This window comes from Quercus lobata, chromosome 4 (assembly GCF_001633185.2).
Source record: "Quercus lobata isolate SW786 chromosome 4, ValleyOak3.0 Primary Assembly, whole genome shotgun sequence".
Classification (NCBI taxonomy): domain Eukaryota; kingdom Viridiplantae; phylum Streptophyta; class Magnoliopsida; order Fagales; family Fagaceae; genus Quercus; species Quercus lobata.
Window position 1 is genome coordinate 15,349,153 of NC_044907.1, and position 8,291 is coordinate 15,357,443.

The window sequence follows — 8,291 nt, forward strand, 5'->3', positions numbered from 1 at the left end:
AAATTTAATTATTTAAACATAGCTCTAACACTCCAGCTTATGTGTAGACCTAAACTCGCACTAAATAAGTAGAGACCAATATGAAAGTTCAAATATGTGTATAAACACCCTTGAACGTTTAGACCCCCAAATTACAACTTAACCAATTCAAGCATTATGTCAAACAACAAGTGTGCGGAAAATTAACATAAGCTATAATATGGAACTGGAAAAACTATCTAAGCCAAATTAAAATCACAACCCACAGCAGATAATAAAAGGCAAAGATAAAGAGGAAGGAAGATGCAAACACAAAGACAACACGCGATGTGTTATCGAAGAGGAAACCGAAGCCCTCGGCGTAAAACCTCTCCGCCGCCCTCCAAGCGGTAAACAATCCACTAGAAAATGTAGTTGGGATACATGGACAGCAATAGACCCTCCAAGCCTAATCTACCCAGTGCACCTAAGCCCTCTAAGCTTCTTGCTCCAACGAGGTTGCGCCGAACCTTTTTCTTTTCTAACTTCCTAGATTCCGCTACTAGACCGTAGCATCAACCAATGTAGATTGGTTCCTTCCTAACTGCTTCCTAGAAATCCAAACAACCCTCTCACAGTGATGAATATGGTGAGAACAAGGTTTGGTAAAATGTCTCTCAAGGATTTGACAATGGAGAGGAAGAGAGTTGAGAAATTTGAAGAGACTCTAATGTATAGATTGTGGGTGAATCAATCTTGTTTTTCTTTAGGGTTTCTCTCTCATAATTCTCTCTGGAAGCTCTCTTTCATTTGTGGGTAAAGGGGGTATTTATACTGGAGTAAGAGAGGAATGTGAAACGTCAGGATTTACAAAACAGGGGTGGCTCGCGGCTTGACCTCGCGACTTGACTGAGTCACAAGATCCAGTCGCGAGATAATCGTATGGCCAGTTGTCCTGTTTTGTCCTGTAGTGCTCCAGCTAGCATGACTGTTCACCTTCTGGCATGCTTGGCACGTGTGCTGCGTCTGGCGGCTTGAAGCCGCGAGCCACCCGCGAGAACAAGCCGCGAGTCTCTGTTTTCTTGCACACTCTTGAGCAAACTTCACCCTATCTCACTCACTAACAAGCCCACCTAAATACAGGGTTACTAAATACTGAAATACAAGCAAATTTGGCATGGAATAAAGCCAATAAAATGGTTGAATAAATTCAACCTTACACAATACATGAAATTTTTAACATTTTAAATTAGAAGTAGATTAAAGTGAAGGATCAAACTTAGGACTTTCTACTCTAATAATAGGCATAGTAGCTGTCATTTATAGTGGGAAAATAAATATTTATTCAAAAAATTAGTAGGATCAGGTAATTAATCTCAAATCTCTACTTGGGAGGACAGATTTCAAAATATAATTACTTAAAGACTCAAATTGGATGACTGAAATTAGCCCTTAATAAATATGGGTTCAAGTTGGATGCGGTTAAAGTGTATTTTAATAAATAAATAAATGTTATTGAAAATAGGTTATTTCAATATTGTTCCATTAGCCACAATGCCACATACACAAGAAAAATAACAAAACTAATTGAAATGATTAAATAGAAGGCATTTTTGAAACTTTAGAGAATAAATATTCATTTGAAACGTCAACATTAATGACCAAAAATACTTAGAGCATTTGCATCTGTTGTGAATCTACTTTTGCTGGTTGCTATTGAATGATTAGTTGAAGTTGGAACTTATGTGTGAATTTCTTCTTCTTTTTTTGGGATAAACCCATTTGTGAATCTCACCAAGCAAAATTTCTTTCTTTCTTTTTTTTTTTTTTTTTTTTTTTTGAGATATTGTGGAGTCTAAAGTTGATAATTCAAGACCGCAAGTCAAGTTTGCCAAAAATTTTCCTTCTCAAAAAAAGTTTGCTAAGATTTTCCAAAATCATCTTTTGATTTTGTTTTTTTATTTCGTTGGCTGGGTAACTTTTTGCAAAGATTTTCCGAAAACCTAACAACCATTATGTTTGTAATTTAGTGAATGTGCTTTTGCTTTTTGATCAAGTAATTAATCTCGAATCTCCACTTGGAAGGGGAGATTTCAAAGTATAGTTACTTAAAAGACTCTGCAAAGTCTAAAGTTGATAGTGCAAGACCGCAAGTCAAGTTTGCCAAGATTTTCCAAAAGCATCTTTTGATTTTGTCTTTTTATTTCATTGGCTGGGTAAGCTTTTGCAAAGATTTTCCAAAAACCTAACAACCATTATGTTTGTAATTTAGTAAATGTGCTTTTGCTTTTTGATCAAGTAATTAATCTCAAATCTCCACTGGGAAGGGGAGATTTCAAAGTATAGTTACTTAAAAGACTTTGCAAAGTCTAAAGTTGATAGTGCAAGACCGCTAGTCAAGTATGCCAAGATTTTCCAAAGGAAGCTTTTGATTCTGCCTTTTTATTTCATCGGTTAGGTAAGTTTTGCAAAGATTTTCCAAAAACCTAACAACCATTATATTAGTATTTTAGTAAATGTGCTTTTGCCATTTTATTGTGCCTTTTCATCATACTTTCAATTTTATGTGAAATAATTTAGGAAAAATACCCATACACTCCCTAAACTTTGAACTAGTGGTCAAGACACTTTCTAAAATTTTTTATTGATCAATTTACTCCCTAATCTATATACACTAGCCAAATCATTACTCTAGTTAGTTTCACATTAAAACACTAATGGAATATGAGCATGTGAGAAGCACATGACATTTAAAAACTAACTAAATCACCATTTACACGATAAAAAGAAGAGAGAAAAAGAAACTAACCGGCAGAGAAGAGAGAGAAAGGCAGTAAATATTGAGCGGGCTAGCTGATTGTACCATGGTTGTGTTCAAGGGAAATTATTTTTGCTGGTTGCTTTTTGAATGATTGGTTGAAGTTGAAACCCAAGAGTGAATCTTTTTTTTTTTTTTTTCTTTTTCATTTTCTATTTTTGGGATGAACCCATGTTTGAAAAATCTGAACCCATGTTTGAAAAGTCTTTTTATTTTTATTGAACACTATCTAATCGAGCATTCCCATCCATCCAGGGAGATAAAAATGCAAAATAGCTCTCATTGTTTACAAAAATGCACAAAACACATTCCACATTTCACATTTGGGAATGGAAAAATTTTACATCCTGCTACAGTTTGATCTACAACAAGATGTATGGTCAGTCTGATAATCTTTACTAATCAAACCGTGTAATAGACGCCTAGACGGTGACCCATGATCCACATGGAATGCTGTAGTTTTTCCTGAATTCTCACATGCCACACTACTAAGAGCACTCACAGCAGTGGTGCTAAATAGCTATATTGCTATTTTTTAGCACCACTGATCACAAAAGAAGAGTACAGCAGTGGAGCTATAAGCAAAATTTTTTGCTTCTCAGCTACAATGCACATCTAAAAATAAATGTGCACTGTAGCAAGAACCTAAAAAAAATAATAATATTTTATTAAATTTCTCTCTCTTCTCTCATTAAATTATTCTCTTTTTCTTTCGTTCTCTCTCTCTCTCTCTGGCTTCTCTTCTTTCTTCTCTTTTTGCCTTCTCATTTTTTTCCTCTAGCGCCTCCATCATCTCCTCTTAGCTTTGTCGGCGAGCTCGCCGATTGAGGTGGTGCTCGGGTTAATCGGCCTTCAGTTCTAGTGGGCGAGGGTCGAGTGGTTTTGGCGGGCGTGGGTTGAGCAGTTCTGGCGAGCCGAGACCCCATCTCCCCAAGCCCCATCGCCAATCTGTTACCTGAGCCCCATCATCACCGAGTTTGTGCTAGATTTGTGTATGTGTGCTGAGTTTGTGTTTGTGTTTGTGCTGGATTTGTGCCGTGGGTGTGGTCTGATTGGATTGTGGCCTGTGGATCAGTGGGTTTCATGGATGTGGGTCGATGGATTGTGGCTTGTGGGTTGGTGGTGGTGGGTTGTTGATCTGTGGGTTGCTGTGGTGTGATTGCTGCTATGGTGTGGTGGTTTGCTTACTCTGTATTAGAGAAGAGAGAGACGAAGAGGAAGAGAAAGAAAGAGATAGAGATGATGATGCTGCTATATATGATGAATATTTTATTGTTTTGAAAGTTAAAATAGATCCACTGCAGCAGCATGTGTATAGGTAAAAGATAAAGTAACTTTTGGTGGAGCTAAATTGCTAAATTTTTAGCTCCACTACTGTGGATGCCCTAATTATCGAGCATCCACATCAGTGGATGTAAACATTTGTAAAATACATAAAGCAATCACTTTTACACATTTCACCCCAAAAACCTTCCACATTAGTCCTTCCATAATTGTCTAAAATTGTGCATATTTATACACTTGCTACAGTAACCATGCATATATGCACGGTTACTATAACTCGTGTATAACATATTTTATTAATTTCTTGTTTTGCGCCTTTTTTCTTTCTCTCTCTTCTCTGTGCAAAAGAAACTAACTTCTCTCATCATCGTCTTTTCCCTCAGATACACACAAACACAAACAAACCCACACACAAACACAAACACACAGACAAATCATCATAGAGGGTGCCTCGTTCTGATCCCATGTCCAAGACAAGCTCTTCGAGTTAAGTTGCCGAGTTACAAGGATAAGTTTGACTCGGTGGGTCAAGGCTCCAAGTATTCGAAGGGTGCTGTGGATTTTAGGTCCAAGTCTAAGGAGACACAAAGAAGGAAAGGTGTCCCGTAGACTGAAGAAGAGCACAGGTATAAGATTCTCATTGGTTCTTTTTTTTTTTTTTTTTTTTTTTTTTTTGGTTTTGGGGGTGATGTGGGTTTTGATCGATGATGTGGGTTTGAACGGTTGATCAATGATTTGGGTTTTGATGGTTGATCGGTGATATGGGTTTGAATGGTTGATTGGTAATGTGGGTTTGATCAGTGATGTGGGTTTTGATCGGTGTTTCTAGATTGGAGTGGCGTTGTGGTGCTTGTGATGGTTGTGGTGTTGATGGAGTGCTTGTGATGGATTGATGGTGCTTCTAGGTTTTGACCGTGAGAGAAAGAGGAAGAAAAGAAAGAGAAAACGGTAGAGAAGGAAAAAGAAAAAAGAAGAATAGGTTAATGGATGTGTAAAATAATATTAAAAAAAGAACATAAAAATATTATTTATATAAAAGATAGTGTATAATAGATGGACTGATGTGGGTGTTTTGTAAAAATAAATATGTAAAATAGAAAAAGTAGCCTTTTTCGTGTAAAATAAATGATAAATTTGCATCCACTAATGTGGATGCTCTAACAATAAAGATTTGGAAAAGTGTGGTGTCCGTACTCGGTAAATTAATTTATATTGAAACTTCAATTGACCATACACCTCTATGATCATTATGTATCCTAAAGATTAATTATGGGTTAATACCATAAATAAACCAATGGTTTTTATTTAAATAAAGTTCTATTTCATGTTGTAAAATTGTAAATTGGGCGTGTCTTGAGTTTATTGAAATAGTTGGAGCACTTGCATTGGTCCAAGCAAAATGATTGAAAATGCAGAATTTTGGCTAATCAATCTTAAAAATTATTCACATCAATCTGTTTAAAGTTATGCATATATAGTCCATTTTTACTCTACTTCTTTTCTTTTTTTCTTTTTTTTTTTTACTTTTTTCGAGAACAAAGAAAAACATAGATAGTAATTGTGATGTACGAGATAAGAGAGAAACAATCAAAAAAATTTTAAAATTTTAAAAAATAATATTTTAATAAAATAAAAAATGTAATAGATATTATTATTTGAATGTTTTTTTTTTTTTTTTTTTGGAGGTGGTCTAAAAATAAAGAGAGCTACGTCCACAACATTTTTACAACAAATCATAAGTAATTAGTTATTATTGATTTAAATTTGAATCTAACACTAAGATTACTTTTTTGCCCCAACAATAACAACCAATAACAACCTACCACTTAGGATTTGTTATAAAAATATTGTGGATATATCATTTCTCAAAAATAAATAAATTTTTATACTAAAAATAAATTGAAATTTTTGGGTGGAATATATTTATTTGACTTTTATGGCCAAGATAGGTATCGACTGAATTAAAAGATTGCTGGACTTCCCACTTCGTATCCATCATCACTGTCAAGTATGTGACCCATGTCTCACTATAAGACATTAATCTAGTGAATAAAAAGCTTTTCTGTCACAGTTGATTTTAGTTTTAGCTTTTTTTAGTTACAGCTTTCCTTTCTAACGAGCTTGATGAATAATGCAGACACCAATTTTGGCATAATTTTGTGCTGCAACTTGCCATAATTTTGTGTCGTAACTTGCCATATGGCAAATTGTGATTGATAAAGGTGTGTCAGTAGGCCATATGAGGACACATTTTTACCAATCACAACTCACCATATGGCGAGTTATGACACAAAGTTGTGCCAAAATTAGTGTACCTAGCATTACTCCATGCTTGAGGAGCAAGTCATACATGGCCACATTCATTATTTAATCCATCATACTACTATGAAGAAATATCTAACATAGCAGGGGAAAAAAAAATCTGTGCTTTAATTGATTAGTATTATTATTATTACCAGGGACAATTTTTTTTTTTTAAGATTAACAAATTCATATTGTTCATCCAAAACCCACATCATCTATAAACTATATAATAAAAAATGAGCTTAAAAGCTGTGGTTGCGCCAAATGACTGCACTAAATTGCAAAAAAACTTATTAAATTTCTTTTAAAAAAATTGAATTTAGTTAATTAATGGCATACAACTACTATATCTAAGAGAGACCATATCAGTTTGAATAGCAAAAACTAAAATTGTTCATCTATATCTTTTCTAATTTAACATCTCATGGACTCTCTTTTTTTTAACTATTTTTTTCCTTCACTTTTTTATTCTGGGGATAAACTCCAAAATACAGTTATATATGATTAACGTTAATATAGATATAGAATTGTAAATACATGAGGCCTACGTTAATTCATATACTAAAATTGTTCGTCCATATATTTTCTAATTTAACATCTCATGGACTCATTTTTTAAAAACTAATTATTTTTTCCTTCACTTTTTTATTCTTTGGATAAACTCCAAAATTTAATATAGAGTTATGATTAATGTTAATATAGATATAGAGTTCTAAATACATGAGGCCTTTTAATCTAAAATATTTCAAATTAGGTGTCTGAAATGCAATTTTTATTTTTATTTTATTTTTATTTTTTATCTACAAAAGAGTTCTAATTAATTGATATACATCCATTTTATCTAACTTTTCAGATTAGGTGCCTGATCATTTTTTTGTTTTTATCTACAAATTTTATGTTAGACATTAGTTTAGAATATTTTACTATTTCCTCTCATTACATGGCACAATTTTTTGTTCATATCAACTTCTTCAACATGAAGTATAAATATATGTGATAAAATTATGATTTTTTACTACCTACCATACAACTTTTTACTCTATTCTTCTCCTACCTACATAACCTTGCAGAGGTATGTATTTTTATTTTTCATCAAATTGAATAGATTTTGTAGATTTTGTGTCTTTTGTTTTGTCTTTTGTTAACCTTATTTCCTTAAGTTTTATCCAATTTATATGTTTATGGTTTGAGAATCAATCACTAAATATGGTTAGAGGTGATTTTATATTATTTTAAAAAAATTGTTATGAACTTGCATGTAAGATTTTTCTTTTTATAATTCTTCTCTCACGATCTCCGTTATTTTTATTGATATTAAAGTTTTTAGTTAACTACAAAGATAAAGTGGGTTCCAATTTTGTATATCATATATAAATTACATGTTTATGACATAGGTTCCAATGTTACTAGGTTGTTTTCATCCCTTAATTTTGATTTTGAGGACAATCTTCTTTTTAACTTTAATTTGATGGTAAATTGTTGATAACAATTTATTTCTTTTGTTTATATTACCCTCAATTTTGATTTAGAGGACAATCTTATTTTTGGGTTATTCATGACTCTTAGATTAGAAGAATCCACTCAATGATATTTTCATAGAAGTAAACACAATAAAAAAACAACAACTCATCTTTTAAGAGTTGGTATACAGTGACATACATGCACAAACTGATTTTTTTTTTGATACTCATGTTAGCATAGGAAAACTAGCATCCTGTACAAAGATATTCAGATTAAAAAAGAAGAAGATAAACGACTAAGTCATACAGTTGATTGAATTCATACGACATGTCAGTAACAACTATCTTATAAGTGTTCGAATTATACTACAAGTCGTTGGTTCTGGGTTTTAGTTAATGTGTTGTCGTTTTAGTTAGATTGGTTCATGTTTCATCCTAGGTATGGCAAAGTAGCTTTTTCAGAAATT